At 41.1% G+C, this 20,969-nt stretch overlaps 4 non-coding genes across 4 annotated transcripts; 3 read left to right on the top strand and 1 right to left on the bottom strand.

Annotated features, from left to right (window-relative positions):
* Nucleotides 1-3,069: 3,069 nt before the first annotated feature.
* TRNAV-CAC (transfer RNA valine (anticodon CAC)) lies at nucleotides 3,070-3,142 on the bottom strand. The gene has a single exon. It is a non-coding gene; the product is annotated as a tRNA-Val (tRNA).
* A 241-nt stretch (nucleotides 3,143-3,383) lies between these two features.
* TRNAV-AAC (transfer RNA valine (anticodon AAC)) lies at nucleotides 3,384-3,456 on the top strand. The gene has a single exon. It is a non-coding gene; the product is annotated as a tRNA-Val (tRNA).
* Nucleotides 3,457-9,364: 5,908 nt separating this feature from the next.
* TRNAV-AAC (transfer RNA valine (anticodon AAC)) lies at nucleotides 9,365-9,437 on the top strand. The gene has a single exon. It is a non-coding gene; the product is annotated as a tRNA-Val (tRNA).
* Nucleotides 9,438-17,272: 7,835 nt separating this feature from the next.
* TRNAV-AAC (transfer RNA valine (anticodon AAC)) lies at nucleotides 17,273-17,345 on the top strand. Its single transcript has one exon. It is a non-coding gene; the product is annotated as a tRNA-Val (tRNA).
* Nucleotides 17,346-20,969: the final 3,624 nt, after the last annotated feature.

Below are 20,969 nucleotides of genomic sequence, written 5' to 3'. Positions count from 1 at the left end.
TAGCTCGACGTGACCTTCCCTGATGACTGCTTGGTCAAAAAAAACGCAAGCAGATGGGCCCCAAACTGCATTAGATTGGTGGGTCCTTCTGAAAGATCTTCTAGAGTTTGCAAACTAGCATCCAGAGATTGTTTCCCCGATGGGATGGTCCATGAGTCTCTTGGTATGGGGAATAGAATAGAAAACTGTACTTTTTATTTCTACTAGCCTTTATTCCCCACACACCTTTATTCCCCACACACTATCTTTTTAGATGTAGAGTGGACCCTGAGTGTCCTCTCACAACTTCATATATGGTTGGAGTAACCATGTAGCCCAATACAGGTCACGGGCTACCTGGGCATTAACTGAGTATCCCCCTTATCCTAGGGACCCCTCATAGTTACAGGGACACTTTGTCTCCCTTTGCCCCATTTACCTTTCTGGGCTATGCTGAAGCAGGGAACCCTAGCAGTGAGTTGCGCAAGTGTTTTCAAGGGGAGATATTGCCAAGACAATGTACCTACATGTATCCGAGAATCAGGGATGATTCTTGGGTACATTTTTAGGAGAGCCGACAACTCCGGACACCAACTACCTAGGCACATTCTGACAATTTCTCCGCAAAACCCACCTTGAAACTCATGCCCTTGCAACCCCTGCTTGTTGGCATCCCTGGAAAGGCAAAAACACACAAAATCTTTATTGTTGCAAATTACAAGTTATTCATGTACAGTTACTGGGCTCAAGAGCTGACACTCTTGAACCCTTATATACGGATCAGGGATAACAATTCATGGGCTTGACCTTTATTGAGTGCCTGGTTACCCACTACCATCACAATGAGCCTCTTCACTTTTATCTGCTTCTGGTTCCCCATCAGATCTCACTTAATTTGAGAGAAGAGGAGGAAAGACATCAGCAATGATCTTAGAGAAGCAATTGTTGCTGCCCATCAATCTGGGAAGGGTTATAAGGCCATTTCCAAACAATTTAAAAGCCATCATTCTACAGTGAGAAAGATTATTCAAAAGTTGAAAACATTCAAGGCAGTTGCCAATCTTCCCAGGAGTGGACGTCCCAGCAAATTCACCCCAAGGTCAGACCGTGCAATGCTCAGAGAAATTGCAAACAAACCAAGAGTTACATCTCAGACTCTACAGGCCTCAGTTAGCATGTTAAATGTTAAAGTTCATGACAGTCCAATTTTAAAAAGACTGAACAAGTATGGTTTGTTTGGAAGGGTTGCCAGGAGAAAGCCTCTTTTCTCTAAAAAGAACATGGCAGCACGGCTTAGGTTTGCAAATGTGCATATGAACAAACCACGAGACTTCCGGGAACAATGTCCTTTGGACAGACGAGACCAAAGTGGAGATGTTTGGCCATAATGCACAGCGCCACATTTGTCAAAAACCAAACACAGCATATCAGCACAAACACCTCATACCAACTGTCAAGCACGGTGGTGGAGGGGTGATGATTTGGGCTTGTTTTGCCGCCACAGGACCTGGGAACCTTGCAGACATTGAGTCGACCATGAACTGTATATCAAAGTATTCTAGAGTCAAATGTGAAGCCATCTGTCCGACAGCTAAAGCTTGGGTGAAATTGGGTCATGCAACAGGACAATGATCCCAAGCACACCAGCAAATCTACAACAGAATGTCTGAAAAGAAAAGAATCAAGGTGTTGCAATGGCCCAGTCAAAGTCCAGACCTCAACCCGATTGATATGCTGTGGCTGGACTTTAAGAGAGCTGTGCATAAACAAATGCCCACAAACCTCAATGCAGCAATGTTGTAAAGAAGAGTGGGCCAAAATTCCTCCACAACGATGTGAGAGACTGATAAAGTCATACAGAAAATGATTACTTCAAGTTATTGCTGCTGCTAAAGGTGGTTCTACAAACTATTGAATCATAAGATATACTTAGTTTTTCACACATGGCTTCTCCATTTTGGCTTTATTTTTGTTAAATAAATCATGACACAGTGTAATATGTCATGTGTTGTTGTTCATCTGAGGTTGTATTTACCTAATTGTAAGACCTGCTAAGGAACAGAGATGGTTATTATGTCCTGATATGTAAAACCACACAATTCAAAGAGGGTGTATTTTCTTTTTCACCCAACTGTAGATCTGATCATTATTTGGGATGGCAAAGAGAATGTTTTACTTGAATTTACTTGCAGTGTTTGATTCAAATGAGATGGGTCTAACATTTACATTCAATACCAGTCCCGACTCCCTAGTCTTTCTCGATCTTGTACTATCTGTAGATGACAATTACAATATTGTCACTAAAACTCATTTTAAATCTGTGGCGGTGAATAGCTATATCCATGCGGAAAGCAATCATCATGCCAGGTTGATAAACAATATACCACTAGTGCAATTTCATCGCCTTAAGAGAAATTGTACATTGTATCAGGATTTTTGCGCACAGTCTCTGACTCTGACCAACAGATTAATAGCTAAGGATATGACAAGGGTCGAGTTCAGGAAGCTTTCCAAAAAGTTGCAGTGAAAGATAGAGATCAACTACTACTTCAATCTAAGCCAAAGACCTATGCCAAAAATAACAAGGATAACAAGAATAACAAGAATAAAAACAAGGAAATGGAGCCCAGGAGATCTGGGGACAATAATCTTGGATTTGGTTGTCCAAGGTCCATCACAAAGTATAATCAGTCCTCCTACCAAATTCAGAAAATCCTGAAAAAACATTGGGGTGTTCTCCTATGTGTCCCCCTTCTACGTACTTCCTTGCCCAATAAAGTTCCCGTTCTGTATAAGAAGGCAAGAAATCTTAAAACTTTACAGTGTACAGCAAATTAAAATATCACTTGTGAGCACAGTCACATGTATCAGACAGGTCTTTTCACCATTGTTAGTGAAATAAACTACAAAGTTAGCATAAAATGATGAGAAAAATGTAGAGACCGTTGTGTCCAATACAAATTCCTGGTCAGCATTTTTCTTGGGAGAAACATGTGTTACCTATGTCAGAGTAAACTTTGCAGATTATGTTCACTTGTTAAAATAAAATGAACAAAATCTTTTTGGATGCACATAAAAAAAATGAAGTGATGTTTCTGCCCGGTTTCGAACCGGGGACCTTTCGCGTGTGAGGCGAACGTGATAACCACTACACTACAGAAACTACGATGTCGAGTATTGATCTCATTCTCCTGCAGATCTGTCTGAATACGAGAGAAGTAGTGTTTACTACAGCATTGCAGCTCTGGAAATATATTTATATTTGTAATACTATTGTGCCTAACAAAAAAAAAGAATATTAAGGCATTGTATAATGGTGAAACTATTATACTCTGAGGGAGATAACAATGTATAATAGGAATAGGGTGAGGGTTAGTACTGAGACACAAACTTCACTACAGCTAGTTTCTGTAGTGTAGTGGTTATCACGTTCGCCTAACACGCGAAAGGTCCCCGGTTCGAGACCGGGCAGAAACAGCTTTTTTTTTTTTTTTTTTAATGTAACATTAAATTGGTTAAGGAATTTGTTAATCAGTTGTGCAATCGTCTTTACTGCTTTATCTCCTCAGCACAAACACAACTTGAATATAATCTGTTATTGACCTTTTTTTTAATTTTAGAAAACAGAACTACAAATACGCCACATTATTTGCCAAATTTTCATATATGTAAAATTATATATATTGTGTGTTACACACCAGAAACAAAACAAATATAAAGGACTTGAATACAATCTGTTCTCAACATGTGGTGCTGTCACAGAGCAAAGTGGATAGTCTAGCACAGGGGTACGCAAACTGGGGGGCGCGAGATTGTCTGCTGGGGGCGCGGGGTTTACAGAGGCGCTGCTTCCCGAAGGCATTTCAATTATATGCCAGGGGAGCGGCGAAGGCCTCTGTAAACTAAACTGCATTTACCTTGGTTCAGACGGCTTATGGAGACGCATCCAGGACATGGGTACTTGAGCCCTTCCCTGCTACCCAAATGGCTCTGGCATCCTCTGGTGGCTTTCATCTCTAATGTCCAGCAGACTTACTGGCACCAACTTGGCAGCCCTGACAGTCTGTCTGAACATTGGTTCCAAAAGTCCCAGATCATATATATAGTGCACAACAGTACATACAGCACTATCACAGTATTAAATAAAAATACACTTTTAATACGTTCCTAAGTCTCTTGGTATGGGGAATAGAATAGAAAGCTGTACTTTTTATTTCTACTAGCCTTTATTCCCCACACACTATCTTTAGATGTAGAGTGGACTCTGAGTGTCCTCTCACAACTTCATATATGGTTGGAGCAACCATGTAGCCCAATACAGGTCACGGGCTACCTGGGCATTAACTGAGTATCCCCCTTATCCTAGGGACCCCTCATAGTTACAGGGACACTTTGTCTCCCTTTGCCCCATTTACCTTTCTGGGCTATGCTGAAGCAGGGAACCCTAGCAGTGAGTTGCGCACGCGTTTTGAAGTGGAGATATTGCCAAGACAATGTACCTACATGTATCCGAGAATCAGGGATGATTCTTGGGTACATTTTTAGGAGAGCCGACAACTCCGGACACCAACTACCTAGGCACATTCTGAAAACAACTTCTCCGCAAAACCCACCTTGAAACTCATGCCCTTGCAACCCCTGCTTGTTGGCATCCCTGGAAAGGCAAAAACACACACAATCTTTATTGTCACAAATTACAAGTTATTCATGTACAGTTACTGGGCTCAAGAGCTGACACTCTTGAACCCTTATATAAGGATCAGGGATAACAATTCATGGGCTTGACCTTAATTGAGTGCATGGTTACCCACTACCATCACAATGAGCCTCTTCACTTTTATCTGCTTCTGGTTCCCCATCAGATCTCACTTAATTTGAGAGAAGAGGAGGAAAGACATCAGCAATGATCTTAGAGAAGCAATTGTTGCTGCCCATCAATCTGGGAAGGGTTATAATGCCATTTCCAAACAATTTAAAAGCCATCATTCTACAGTGAGAAAGATTATTCAAAAGTTGAAAACATTCAAGGCAGTTGCCAATCTTCCCAGGAGTGGACGTCCCAGCAAATTCACCCCAAGGTCAGACCGTGCAATGCTCAGAGAAATTGCAAACCAACCAAGAGTTACATCTCAGACTCTACAGGCCTCAGTTAGCATGTTAAATGTTAAAGTTCATGACAGTCCAATTTTAAAAAGACTGAACAAGTATGGTTTGTTTGGAAGGGTTGCCAGGAGAAAGCCTCTTTTCTCTAAAAAGAACATGGCAGCACGGCTTAGGTTTGCAAATGTGCATATGAACAAACCACGAGATTTCCGGAACAATGTCCTTTGGACAGACGAGACCAAAGTGGAGATGTTTGGCCATAATGCACAGCGCCACATTTGTCAAAAACCAAACACAGCATATCAGCACAAACACCTCATACCAACTGTCAAGCACGGTGGTGGAGGGGTGATGATTTGGGCTTGTTTTGCAGCCACAGGACCTGGGAACCTAGCAGACATTGAGTCGACCATGAACTGTATATCAAAGTATTCTAGAGTCAAATATGAAGCCATCTGTCTGACAGCTAAAGCTTGGGTGAAATTGGGTCATGCAACAGGACAATGATCCCAAGCACACCAGCAAATCTACAACAGAATGTCTGAAAAGAAAAGAATCAAGGTGTTGCAATGGCTCAGTCAAAGTCCAGACCTCAACCCGATTGATATGCTGTGGCTGGACTTTAAGAGAGCTGTGCATAAACAAATGCCCACAAACCTCAATGCAGCAATGTAGTAAAGAAGAGTGGGCCAACATTCCTCCACAACGATGTGAGAGACTGATAAAGTCATACAGAAAATGATTACTTCAAGTTATTGCTGCTGCTAAAGGTGGTTCTACAAACTATTGAATCATAAGATATACTTAGTTTTTCACACATGGCTTCTCCATTTTGGCTTTATTTTTGTTAAATAAATCATGACACGGTGTAATATGTCATGTGTTGTTGTTCATCTGAGGTTGTATTTACCTAATTGTAAGACCTGCTAAGGAACAGAGATGGTTATTATGTCCTGATATGTAAAACCACACAATTCAAAGAGGGTGTATTTTCTTTTTCACCCAACTGTAGATCTGATCATTATTTGGGATGGCAAAGAGAATGTTTTACTTGAATTTACTTGCAGTGTTTGATTCCTAGCACCAGAAAATGAATCCTGTTTGCCCTCTCTTACTAAACCAGAATTTCTAAGCTCTGTTCCCGAGGTTATTTCGGTTTTAACCCCTGCTAGTCTGCTATTTGAGGTCCCCATTGTTAACCCTTGTATCCCGCAGACTAAGATGAGGTCTCTAGGGCAAGAAGCTGAAAACCCTATGTCCCCACTCTCAGAGACTAGCGTATCTTTTCCTGATTCTCAGGTACAGCCTAACTTAACCCTTGAGGTTTTAACTATGTTAACCCATGCAGGTCAGACCTATGAACCTCCCATGGTAAATCCCTGTAGTCCGCTAGACAAGGACAACTCCTAAGCTTCCCCTGACTCAGCTAAAATTCTCAGGGCTACGCCCCCTGAACTTTCGGCAATAATACTGGCTCAAGTTAAAAGTGTTCTGGAACCGTTTGTTTCCCTAAGCCTGTTCGCAGAATCCCCACTCCTAGGTATGTCGCTGACCCAGTCTGTCACTCAGCGACCTGAAATCCCTGCTTCTGAGCATAGACCCCTTTTCGTGGAATCTGTAGTCGTTTCTGATGTCCCAGACACTCTTTCCCAAATACCCACTTCAGAGACCAGCACAGTTGTGGTTGCCCCCCTTGTACTGTCTGTGTTCTCCTCTTCTCAAATCCTAGGGTTAAAAGCGAACAGTACATATTATGCCACTTTCCAAGTGACCCCTTCTGAGATCAGCGTACCTGCTGTTGCTCACTTAGTACAATTACAGTTAGGGTCCTCCTTTTTGAAGGATCAGGTTTTCAAATTTAAAACTCCCTTTTCCCTTGATTTTATAAACCTGCAGTCCCTTCTCACTGTAGTTAAAAGTTTTCCAGCAGCCGCTGAGTTAAGGTCTGCCGCTGCTAAAACGTCTGTTGTAGAAGCAACCTCCCCTAGTTCACTTCCGTTTGTCCTATCTGTTATTCCTGTCCTTGACTCTAAGTCTGTCTCCTTGGGACTGGTGACAGCTATTAGCCTCCCTTCTACGGTCCCTCAGGCTATCACTTCAGAGATCAGCTTATCTGTCCCTGATCCCTTACTACGCTCTGAGTCTCCCCTTATAGCTTCTAGGGTCTCCCCAGCACTCCCTGTGTTAACCCTTGGCTTCTCTCTGACTCCTGAGGTAGAGCCTGACTGCCTGCCCTCCACCTCTGTGGTAATCTGTGAGATGCCTATCACCGCACATTTGTCGAAAACCAAACACAGCATATCAGCACAAACACCTCATACCAACTGTCAAGCACGGTGGTGGAGGGGTGATGATTTGGGCTTGTTTTGGCGCCACAGGACCTGGGAACCTTGCAGACATTGAGTCGACCATGAACTGTATATCAAAGTATTCTAGAGTCAAATGTGAAGCCATCTGTCCGACAGCTAAAGCTTGGGTGAAATTGGGTCATGCAACAGGACAATGTTCCCAAGCACACCAGCAAATCTACAACAGAATGTCTGAAAAGAAAAGAATCAAGGTGTTGCAATGGCCCAGTCAAAGTCCAGACCTCAACCCGATTGATATGCTGTGGCTGGACTTTAAGAGAGCTGTGCATAAACAAATGCCCACAAACCTCAATGCAGCAATGTTGTAAAGAAGAGTGGGCCAAAATTCCTCCACAACGATGTGAGAGACTGATAAAGTCATACAGAAAATGATTACTTCAAGTTATTGCTGCTGCTAAAGGTGGTTCTACGAACTATTGAATCATAAGATATACTTAGTTTTTCACACATGGCTTCTCCATTTTGGCTTTATTTTTGTTAAATAAATCATGACACGGTGTAATATGTCATGTGTTGTTGTTCATCTGAGGTTGTATTTACCTAATTGTAAGACCTGCTAAGGAACAGAGATGGTTATTATGTCCTGATATGTAAAACCACACAATTCAAAGAGGGTGTATTTTCTTTTTCACCCAACTGTAGATCTGATCATTATTTGGGATGGCAAAGAGAATGTTTTACTTGAATTTACTTGCAGTGTTTGATTCAAATGAGATGGGTCTAACATTTACATTCAATACCAGTCCCGACTCCCTAGTCTTTCTCGATCTTGTACTATCTGTAGATGACAATTACAATATTGTCACTAAAACTCATTTTAAATCTGTGGCGGTGAATAGCTATATCCATGCGAAAAGCAATCATCATGCCAGGTTGATAAACAATATACCACTAGTGCAATTTCATCGCCTTAAGAGAAATTGTACATTGTATCAGGATTTTTGCGCACAGTCTCTGACTCTGACCAACAGATTAATAGCTAACGATATGACAAGGGTCGAGTTCAGGAAGCTTTCCCAAAAGTTGCAGTGAAAGATAGAGATACACTACTACTTCAATCTAAGCCAAAGACCTATGCCAAAAATAACAAGGATAACAAGAATAACAAGAATAAAAACAAGGAAATGGAGCCCAGGAGATCTGGGGACAATAATCTTGGATTTGGTTGTCCAAGGTCCATCACAAAGTATAATCAGTCCTCCTACCAAATTCAGAAAATCCTGAAAAAACATTGGGGTGTTCTCCTATGTGTCCCCCTTCTACGTACTTCCCTGCCCAATAAAGTTCCCGTTCTGTATAAGAAGGCAAGAAATCTTAAAACTCTACAGTGTACAGCAAATTAAAATATCACTTGTGAGCACAGTCACATGTATCAGACAGGTCTTTTCACCATTGTTAGTGAAATAAACTACAAAGTAAGCATAAAATGATGAGAAAAATGTAGAGACCGTTGTGCCCAATACAAGTTCCTGGTCAGCATTTTTCTTGGGAGAAACATGTGTTACCTATGTCAGAGTAAACTTTGCAGATTATGTTCACTTGTTAAAATAAAATGAACAAAATCTTTTTGGATGCACATAAAAAAAATGAAATGATGTTTCTGCCCGGTTTCGAACCTGGGACCTTTCGCGAGTGAGGCGAACGGGATAACCACTACACTACAGAAACTACGATGTGGTGTATTGGTCTCATTCTCCTGCCGATCTGTCTGAATACGAGAGAAGTAGTGTTTACTACAGCATTGCAGCTCTGGAAATATATTTATATTTGTAATACTATTGTGCCTAACAAAAAAAAAAAGAATATTAAGGCATTGTATAATGGTGAAACTATTATACTCTGAGGGAGATAACAATGTATAATAGAAATAGGGTGAGGGTTAGTACTGATACAAACTATGTTTACTACAGCTAGTTTCTGTAGTGTAGTGGTTATCACGTTCGCCTAACACGCGAAAGGTCCCAGGTTCGAGACCGGGCAGAAACAGCTTTTTTTTTTTTTTTTTTTAATGTAACATTAAATTGGTTAAGGAATTTGTTAATCAGTTGTGCAATCGTCTTTACTGCTTTATCTCCTCAGCACAAACACAACTTGAATATAATCTGTTATTGACCTTTTTTTTAATTTTAGAAAACAGAACTACAAATACGCCACATTATTTGCCAAATTTTCATATATGTAAAATGATATATATTGTGTGTTACACACCAGAAACAAAACAAGTATAAAGGACTTGAATACAATCTGTTCTCAACATGTGGTGCTGTCGCAGAGCAAAGTGGATAGTCTAGCACAGGGGTACGCAAACTTTGGGGCGCGAGATTGTCTGCTGGGGGCGCGGCGTTTACAGAGGCGCTGCTTCCCGAAGGCATTTCAATTATATGCCAGGGGAGCGGCGAAGGCCTCTGTAAACTAAACTGCATTTACCTTGGTTCAGACGGCTTATGGAGACGCATCCAGGACATGGGTACATGAGCCCTTCCCTGCTACCCAAATGGCTCTGGCATCCTCTGGTGGCTTTCATCTCTAATGTCCAGCAGACTTGCTGGCACCAACTTGGCAGCCCTGACAGTCTGTCTGAACATTGGTTCCAAAAGTCCCAGATCATATATATAGTGCACAACAGTACATACAGCACTATCACAGTATTAAATAAAAATACACTTTTAATACGTTCCTAAGTCTCTTGGTATGGGGAATAGAATAGAAAGCTGTACTTTTTATTTCTACTAGCCTTTATTCCCCACACACTATCTTTAGATGTAGAGTGGACCCTGAGTGTCCTCTCACAACTTCATATATGGTTGGAGCAACCATGTAGCCCAATACAGGTCACAGACTACCTGGGCATTAACTGAGTATCCCCCTTATCCTAGGGACCCCTCATAGTTACAGGGACACTTTGTCTCCCTTTGCCCCATTTACCTTTCTGGGCTATGCTGAAGCAGGGAACCCTAGCAGTGAGTTGCGCAAGTGTTTTCAAGGGGAGATATTGCCAAGACAATGTACCTACATGTATCCGAGAAACAGGGATGATTCTTGGGTACATTTTTAGGAGAGCCGACAACTCCGGACACCAACTACCTAGGCACATTCTGACAACAATTTCTCCGCAAAACCCACCTTGAAACTCATGCCCTTGCAACCCCTGCTTGTTGGCATCACTGGAAAGGCAAAAACTCACAAAATCTTTATTGTCGCAAATTACAAGTTATTCATGTACAGTTACTGGGCTCAAGAGCTGACACTCTTGAACCCTTATATACGGATCAGGGATAACAATTCACGGGCTTGACCTTTATTGAGTGCCTGGTTACCCACTACCATCACAATGAGCCTCTTCACTTTTATCTGCTTCTGGTTCCCCATCAGATCTCACTTAATTTGAGAGAAGAGGAGGAAAGACATCAGCAATGATCTTAGAGAAGCAATTGTTGCTGCCCATCAATCTGGGAAGGGTTATAAGGCCATTTCCAAACAATTTAAAAGCCATCATTCTACAGTGAGAAAGATTATTCAAAAGTTGAAAACATTCAAGGCAGTTGCCAATCTTCCCAGGAGTGGACGTCCCAGCAAATTCACCCCAAGATCAGACCGTGCAATGCTCAGAGCAATTGCAAACAAACCAAGAGTTACATCTCAGACTCTACAGGCCTCAGTTAGCATGTTAAATGTTAAAGTTCATGACAGTCCAATTTTAAAAAGACTGAACAAGTATGGTTTGTTTGGAAGGGTTGCCAGGAGAAAGCCTCTTTTCTCTAAAAAGAACATGGCAGCACGGCTTAGGTTTGCAAATGTGCATATGAACAAACCACGAGACTTCCGGGAACAATGTCCTTTGGACAGACGAGACCAAAGTGGAGATGTTTGGCCATAATGCACAGCGCCACATTTGTCGAAAACCAAACACAGCATATCAGCACAAACACCTCATACCAACTGTCAAGCACGGTGGTGGAGGGGTGATGATTTGGCCTTGTTTTGCCGCCACAGGACCTGGGAACCTTGCAGACATTGAGTCGACCATGAACTGTATATCAAAGTATTCTAGAGTCAAATGTGAAGCCATCTGTCCGACAGCTAAAGCTTGGGTGAAATTGGGTCATGCAACAGGACAATGATCCCAAGCACACCAGCAAATCTACAACAGAATGTCTGAAAAGAAAAGAATCAAGGTGTTGCAATGGCCCAGTCAAAGTCCAGACCTCAACCCGATTGATATGCTGTGGCTGGACTTTAAGAGAGCTGTGCATAAACAAATGCCCACAAACCTCAATGCAGCAATGTTGTAAAGAAGAGTGGGCCAAAATTCCTCCACAACGATGTGAGAGACTGATAAAGTCATACAGAAAATGATTACTTCAAGTTATTGCTGCTGCTAAAGGTGGTTCTACAAACTATTGAATCATAAGATATACTTAGTTTTTCACACATGGCTTCTCCATTTTGGCTTTATTTTTGTTAAATAAATCATGACACGGTGTAATATGTCATGTGTTGTTGTTCATCTGAGGTTGTATTTACCTAATTGTAAGACCTGCTAAGGAACAGAGATGGTTATTATGTCCTGATATGTAAACCACACAATTCAAAGAGGGTGTATTTTCTTTTTCACCCAACTGTAGATCTGATCATTATTTGGGATGGCAAAGAGAATGTTTTACTTGAATTTACTTGCAGTGTTTGATTCAAATGAGATGGGTCTAACATTTACATTCAATACCAGTCCCGACTCCCTAGTCTTTCTCGATCTTGTACTATCTGTAGATGACAATTACAATATTGTCACTAAAACTCATTTTAAATCTGTGGCGGTGAATAGCTATATCCATGCGAAAAGCAATCATCATGCCAGGTTGATAAACAATATACCACTAGTGCAATTTCATCGCCTTAAGAGAAATTGTACATTGTATCAGGATTTTTGCGCACAGTCTCTGACTCTGACCAACAGATTAATAGCTAAGGATATGACAAGGGTCGAGTTCAGGAAGCTTTCCAAAAAGTTGCAGTGAAAGATAGAGATACACTACTACTTCAATCTAAGCCAAAGACCTATGCCAAAAATAACAAGGATAACAAGAATAACAAGAATAAAAACAAGGAAATGGAGCCCAGGAGATCTGGGGACAATAATCTTGGATTTGGTTGTCCAAGGTCCATCACAAAGTATAATCAGTCCTCCTACCAAATTCAGAAAATCCTGAAAAAACATTGGGGTGTTCTCCTATGTGTCCCCCTTCTACGTACTTCCCTGCCCAATAAAGTTCCCGTTCTGTATAAGAAGGCAAGAAATCTTAAAACTCTACAGTGTACAGCAAATTAAAATATCACTTTTGAGCACAGTCACATGTATCAGACAGGTCTTTTCACCATTGTTAGTGAAATAAACTACAAAGTAAGCATAAAATGATGAGAAAAATGTAGAGACCGTTGTGCCCAATACAAGTTCCTGGTCAGCATTTTTCTTGGGAGAAACATGTGTTACCTATGTCAGAGTAAACTTTGCAGATTATGTTCACTTGTTAAAATAAAATGAACAAAATCTTTTTGGATGCACATAAAAAAAATGAAATGATGTTTCTGCCCGGTTTCGAACCTGGGACCTTTCGCGAGTGAGGCGAACGGGATAACCACTACACTACAGAAACTACGATGTGGTGTATTGGTCTCATTCTCCTGCCGATCTGTCTGAATACGAGAGAAGTAGTGTTTACTACAGCATTGCAGCTCTGGAAATATATTTATATTTGTAATACTATTGTGCCTAACAAAAAAAAAAAGAATATTAAGGCATTGTATAATGGTGAAACTATTATACTCTGAGGGAGATAACAATGTATAATAGAATAAGGTGAGGGTTAGTACTGAGACACACAAACTTCACTACAGCTTAGTTTCTGTAGTGTAGTGGTTATCACGTTCGCCTAACACGCGAAAGATCCCCGGTTCAAGGAATTTGTTAATCAGTTGTGCAATCGTCTTTACTGCTTTATCTCCTCAGCACAAACACAACTTGAATATAATCTGTTATTGACCTTTTTTTTAATTTTAGAAAACAGAACTACAAATACGCCACATTATTTGCCAAATTTTCATATATGTAAAATGATATATATTGTGTGTTACACACCAGAAACAAAACAAGTATAAAGGACTTGAATACAATCTGTTCTCAACATGTGGTGCTGTCGCAGAGCAAAGTGGATAGTCTAGCACAGGGGTACGCAAACTGGGGGGCGCGAGATTGTCTGCTGGGGGCGTGGGGTTTACAGAGGCGCTGCTTCCCGAAGGCATTTCAATTATATGCCATGGGAGCGGCGAAGGCCTCTGTAAACTAAACTGCATTTACCTTGGTTCAGACGGCTTATGGAGACGCATCCAGGACATGGGTACTTGAGCCCTTCCCTGCTACCCAAATGGCTCTGGCATCCTCTGGTGGCTTTCATCTCTAATGTCCAGCAGACTTGCTGGCACCAACTTGGCAGCCCTGACAGTCTGTCTGAACATTGGTTCCAAAAGTCCCAGATCATATATATAGTGCACAACAGTACATACAGCACTATCACAGTATTAAATAAAAATACACTTTTAATACGTTCCTAAGTCTCTTGGTATGGGGAATAGAATAGAAAGCTGTACTTTTTATTTCTACTAGCCTTTATTCCCCACACACTAGCTTTAGATGTAGAGTGGACTCTGAGTGTCCTCTCACAACTTCATATATGGTTGGAGCAACCATGTAGCCCAATACAGGTCACGGGCTACCTGGGCATTAACTGAGTATCCCCCTTATCCTAGGGACCCCTCATAGTTACAGGGACACTTTGTCTCCCTTTGCCCCATTTACCTTTCTGGGCTATGCTGAAGCAGGGAACCCTAGCAGTGAGTTGCGCAAGTGTTTTCAAGGGGAGATATTGCCAAGACAATGTACCTACATGTATCCGAGAATCAGGGATGATTCTTGGGTACATTTTTAGGAGAGCCGACAACTCCGGACACCAACTACCTAGGCACATTCTGACAACAATTTATCCGCAAAACCCACCTTGAAACTCATGCCCTTGCAACCCCTGCTTGTTGGCATCCCTGGAAAGGCAAAAACACACAAAATCTTTATTGTCGCAAATTACAAGTTATTCATGTACAGTTACTGGGCTCAAGAGCTGACACTCTTGAACCCTTATATACGGATCAGGGATAACAATTCATGGGCTTGACCTTTATTGAGTGCCTGGTTACCCACTACCATCACAATGAGCCTCTTCACTTTTATCTGCTTCTGGTTCCCCATCAGATCTCACTTAATTTGAGAGAAGAGGAGGAAAGACATCAGCAATGATCTTAGAGAAGCAATTGTTGCTGCCCATCAATCTGGGAAGGGTTATAAGGCCATTTCCAAACAATTTAAAAGCCATTATTCTACAGTGAGAAAGATTATTCAAAAGTTGAAAACATTCAAGGCAGTTGCCAATCTTCCCAGGAGTGGACGTCCCAGCAAATTCACCCCAAGGTCAGACCGTGCAATGCTAAGAGAAATTGCAAAAAACCCAAGAGTTACATCTCAGACTCTACAGGCCTCAGTTAGCATGTTAAATGTTAAAGTTCATGACCGTCCAATTTTAAAAAGACTGAACAAGTATGGTTTGTTTGGAAGGGTTGCCAGGAGAAAGCCTCTTTTCTCTAAAAAGAACATGGCAGCACGGCTTAGGTTTGCAAATGTGCATATGAACAAACCACGAGATTTCCGGAACAATGTCCTTTGGACAGACGAGACCAAAGTGGAGATGTTTGGCCATAATGCACAGCGCCACATTTGTCGAAAACCAAACACAGCATATCAGCACAAACACCTCATACCAACTGTCAAGCACGGTGGTGGAGGGGTGATGATTTGGCCTTGTTTTGCCGCCACAGGACCTGGGAACCTTGCAGACATTGAGTCGACCATGAACTGTATATCAAAGTATTCTAGAGTCAAATGTGAAGCCATCTGTCCGACAGCTAAAGCTTGGGTGAAATTGGGTCATGCAACAGGACAATGATCCCAAGCACACCAGCAAATCTACAACAGAATGTCTGAAAAGAAAAGAATCAAGGTGTTGCAATGGCCCAGTCAAAGTCCAGACCTCAACCCGATTGATATGCTGTGGCTGGACTTTAAGAGAGCTGTGCATAAACAAATGCCCACAAACCTCAATGCAGCAATGTTGTAAAGAAGAGTGGGCCAAAATTCCTCCACAACGATGTGAGAGACTGATAAAGTCATACAGAAAATGATTACTTCAAGTTATTGCTGCTGCTAAAGGTGGTTCTACAAACTATTGAATCATAAGATATACTTAGTTTTTCACACATGGCTTCTCCATTTTGGCTTTATTTTTGTTAAATAAATCATGACACGGTGTAATATGTCATGTGTTGTTGTTCATCTGAGGTTGTATTTACCTAATTGTAAGACCTGCTAAGGAACAGAGATGGTTATTATGTCCTGATATGTAAAACCACACAATTCAAAGAGGGTGTATTTTCTTTTTCACCCAACTGTAGATCTGATCATTATTTGGGATGGCAAAGAGAATGTTTTACTTGAATTTACTTGCAGTGTTTGATTCAAATGAGATGGGTCTAACATTTACATTCAATACCAGTCCCGACTCCCTAGTCTTTCTCGATCTTGTACTATCTGTAGATGACAATTACAATATTGTCACTAAAACTCATTTTAAATCTGTGGCGGTGAATAGCTATATCCATGCGAAAAGCAATCATCATGCCAGGTTGATAAACAATATACCACTAGTGCAATTTCATCGCCTTAAGAGAAATTGTACATTGTATCAGGATTTTTGCGCACAGTCTCTGACTCTGACCAACAGATTAATAGCTAACGATATGACAAGGGTCGAGTTCAGGAAGCTTTCCCAAAAGTTGCAGTGAAAGATAGAGATACACTACTACTTCAATCTAAGCCAAAGACCTATGCCAAAAATAACAAGGATAACAAGAATAACAAGAATAAAAACAAGGAAATGGAGCCCAGGAGATCTGGGGACAATAATCTTGGATTTGGTTGTCCAAGGTCCATCACAAAGTATAATCAGTCCTCCTACCAAATTCAGAAAATCCTGAAAAAACATTGGGGTGTTCTCCTATGTGTCCCCCTTCTACGTACTTCCCTGCCCAATAAAGTTCCCGTTCTGTATAAGAAGGCAAGAAATCTTAAAACTCTACAGTGTACAGCAAATTAAAATATCACTTGTGAGCACAGTCACATGTATCAGACAGGTCTTTTCACCATTGTTAGTGAAATAAACTACAAAGTAAGCATAAAATGATGAGAAAAATGTAGAGACCGTTGTGCCCAATACAAGTTCCTGGTCAGCATTTTTCTTGGGAGAAACATGTGTTACCTATGTCAGAGTAAACTTTGCAGATTATGTTCACTTGTTAAAATAAAATGAACAAAATCTTTTTGGATGCACATAAAAAAAATGAAATGATGTTTCTGCCCGGTTTCGAACCTGGGACCTTTCGCGAGTGAGGCGAACGGGATAACCACTACACTACAGAAACTACGATGTGGTGTATTGGTCTCATTCTCCTGCCGATCTGTCTGAATACGAGAGAAGTAGTGTTTACTACAGCATTGCAGCTCTGGAAATATATTTATATTTGTAATACTATTGTGCCTAACAAAAAAAAAAAGAATATTAAGGCATTGTATAATGGTGAAACTATTATACTCTGAGGGAGATAACAATGTATAATAGAAATAGGGTGAGGGTTAGTACTGATACAAACTATGTTTACTACAGCTAGTTTCTGTAGTGTAGTGGTTATCACGTTCGCCTAACACGCGAAAGGTCCCAGGTTCGAGACCGGGCAGAAACAGCTTTTTTTTTTTTTTTTTAATGTAACATTAAATTGGTTAAGGAATTTGTTAATCAGTTGTGCAATCGTCTTTACTGCTTTATCTCCTCAGCACAAACACAACTTGAATATAATCTGTTATTGACCTTTTTTTTAATTTTAGAAAACAGAACTACAAATACGCCACATTATTTGCCAAATTTTCATATATGTAAAATGATATATATTGTGTGTTACACACCAGAAACAAAACAAGTATAAAGGACTTGAATACAATCTGTTCTCAACATGTGGTGCTGTCGCAGAGCAAAGTGGATAGTCTAGCACAGGGGTACGCAAACTTTGGGGCGCGAGATTGTCTGCTGGGGGCGCGGCGTTTACAGAGGCGCTGCTTCCCGAAGGCATTTCAATTATATGCCAGGGGAGCGGCGAAGGCCTCTGTAAACTAAACTGCATTTACCTTGGTTCAGACGGCTTATGGAGACGCATCCAGGACATGGGTACTTGAGCCCTTCCCTGCTACCCAAATGGCTCTGGCATCCTCTGGTGGCTTTCATCTCTAATGTCCAGCAGACTTGCTGGCACCAACTTGGCAGCCCTGACAGTCTGTCTGAACATTGGTTCCAAAAGTCCCAGATCATATATATAGTGCACAACAGTACATACAGCACTATCACAGTATTAAATAAAAATACACTTTTAATACGTTCCTAAGTCTCTTGGTATGGGGAATAGAATAGAAAGCTGTACTTTTTATTTCTACTAGCCTTTATTCCCCACACACTAGCTTTAGATGTAGAGTGGACTCTGAGTGTCCTCTCACAACTTCATATATGGTTGGAGCAACCATGTAGCCCAATACAGGTCACGGGCTACCTGGGCATTAACTGAGTATCCCCCTTATCCTAGGGACCCCTCATAGTTACAGGGACACTTTGTCTCCCTTTGCCCCATTTACCTTTCTGGGCTATGCTGAAGCAGGGAACCCTAGCAGTGAGTTGCGCAAGTGTTTTCAAGGGGAGATATTGCCAAGACAATGTACCTACATGTATCCGAGAATCAGGGATGATTCTTGGGTACATTTTTAGGAGAGCCGACAACTCCGGACACCAACTACCTAGGCACATTCTGACAACAATTTATCCGCAAAACCCACCTTGAAACTCATGCCCTTGCAACCCCTGCTTGTTGGCATCCCTGGAAAGGCAAAAACACACAAAATCTTTATTGTCGCAAATTACAAGTTATTCATGTACAGTTACTGGGCTCAAGAGCTGACACTCTTGAACCCTTATATACGGATCAGGGATAACAATTCATGGGCTTGACCTTTATTGAGTGCCTGGTTACCCACTACCATCACAATGAGCCTCTTCACTTTTATCTGCTTCTGGTTCCCCATCAGATCTCACTTAATTTGAGAGAAGAGGAGGAAAGACATCAGCAATGATCTTAGAGAAGCAATTGTTGCTGCCCATCAATCTGGGAAGGGTTATAAGGCCATTTCCAAACAATTTAAAAGCCATTATTCTACAGTGAGAAAGATTATTCAAAAGTTGAAAACATTCAAGGCAGTTGCCAATCTTCCCAGGAGTGGACGTCCCAGCAAATTCACCCCAAGGTCAGACCGTGCAATGCTAAGAGAAATTGCAAAAAACCCAAGAGTTACATCTCAGACTCTACAGGCCTCAGTTAGCATGTTAAATGTTAAAGTTCATGACCGTCCAATTTTAAAAAGACTGAACAAGTATGGTTTGTTTGGAAGGGTTGCCAGGAGAAAGCCTCTTTTCTCTAAAAAGAACATGGCAGCACGGCTTAGGTTTGCAAATGTGCATATGAACAAACCACGAGATTTCCGGAACAATGTCCTTTGGACAGACGAGACCAAAGTGGAGATGTTTGGCCATAATGCACAGCGCCACATTTGTCGAAAACCAAACACAGCATATCAGCACAAACACCTCATACCAACTGTCAAGCACGGTGGTGGAGGGGTGATGATTTGGCCTTGTTTTGCCGCCACAGGACCTGGGAACCTTGCAGACATTGAGTCGACCATGAACTGTATATCAAAGTATTCTAGAGTCAAATGTGAAGCCATCTGTCCGACAGCTAAAGCTTGGGTGAAATTGGGTCATGCAACAGGACAATGATCCCAAGCACACCAGCAAATCTACAACAGAATGTCTGAAAAGAAAAGAATCAAGGTGTTGCAATGGCCCAGTCAAAGTCCAGACCTCAACCCGATTGATATGCTGTGGCTGGACTTTAAGAGAGCTGTGCATAAACAAATGCCCACAAACCTCAATGCAGCAATGTTGTAAAGAAGAGTGGGCCAAAATTCCTCCACAACGATGTGAGAGACTGATAAAGTCATACAGAAAATGATTACTTCAAGTTATTGCTGCTGCTAAAGGTGGTTCTACAAACTATTGAATCATAAGATATACTTAGTTTTTCACACATGGCTTCTCCATTTTGGCTTTATTTTTGTTAAATAAATCATGACACGGTGTAATATGTCATGTGTTGTTGTTCATCTGAGGTTGTATTTACCTAATTGTAAGACCTGCTAAGGAACAGAGATGGTTATTATGTCCTGATATGTAAAACCACACAATTCAAAGAGGGTGTATTTTCTTTTTCACCCAACTGTAGATCTGATCATTATTTGGGATGGCAAAGAGAATGTTTTACTTGAATTTACTTGCAGTGTTTGATTCAAATGAGATGGGTCTAACATTTACATTCAATACCAGTCCCGACTCCCTAGTCTTTCTCGATCTTGTACTATCTGTAGATGACAATTACAATATTGTCACTAAAACTCATTTTAAATCTGTGGCGGTGAATAGCTATATCCATGCGAAAAGCAATCATCATGCCAGGTTGATAAACAATATACCACTAGTGCAATTTCATCGCCTTAAGAGAAATTGTACATTGTATCAGGATTTTTGCGCACAGTCTCTGACTCTGACCAACAGATTAATAGCTAACGATATGACAAGGGTCGAGTTCAGGAAGCTTTCCCAAAAGTTGCAGTGAAAGATAGAGATACACTACTACTTCAATCTAAGCCAAAGACCTATGCCAAAAATAACAAGGATAACAAGAATAACAAGAATAAAAACAAGGAAATGGAGCCCAGGAGATCTGGGGACAATAATCTTGGATTTGGTTGTCCAAGGTCCATCACAAAGTATAATCAGTCCTCCTACCAAATTCAGAAAATCCTGAAAAAACATTGGGGTGTTCTCCTATGTGTCCCCCTTCTACGTACTTCCCTGCCCAATAAAGTTCCCGTTCTGTATAAGAAGGCAAGAAATCTTAAAACTCTACAGTGTACAGCAAATTAAAATATCACTTGTGAGCACAGTCACATGTATCAGACAGGTCTTTTCACCATTGTTAGTGAAATAAACTACAAAGTAAGCATAAAATGATGAGAAAAATGTAGAGACCGTTGTGCCCAATACAAGTTCCTGGTCAGCATTTTTCTTGGGAGAAACATGTGTTACCTATGTCAGAGTAAACTTTGCAGATTATGTTCACTTGTTAAAATAAAATGAACAAAATCTTTTTGGATGCACATAAAAAAAATGAAATGATGTTTCTGCCCGGTTTCGAACCTGGGACCTTTCG

Source organism: Ascaphus truei, unplaced genomic scaffold, assembly GCF_040206685.1.
Source record: "Ascaphus truei isolate aAscTru1 unplaced genomic scaffold, aAscTru1.hap1 HAP1_SCAFFOLD_325, whole genome shotgun sequence".
NCBI classification, from domain to species: domain Eukaryota; kingdom Metazoa; phylum Chordata; class Amphibia; order Anura; family Ascaphidae; genus Ascaphus; species Ascaphus truei.
Note: the sequence above shows the minus strand (reverse complement) of the source record. Positions and strands in the feature narration are given on the sequence as shown.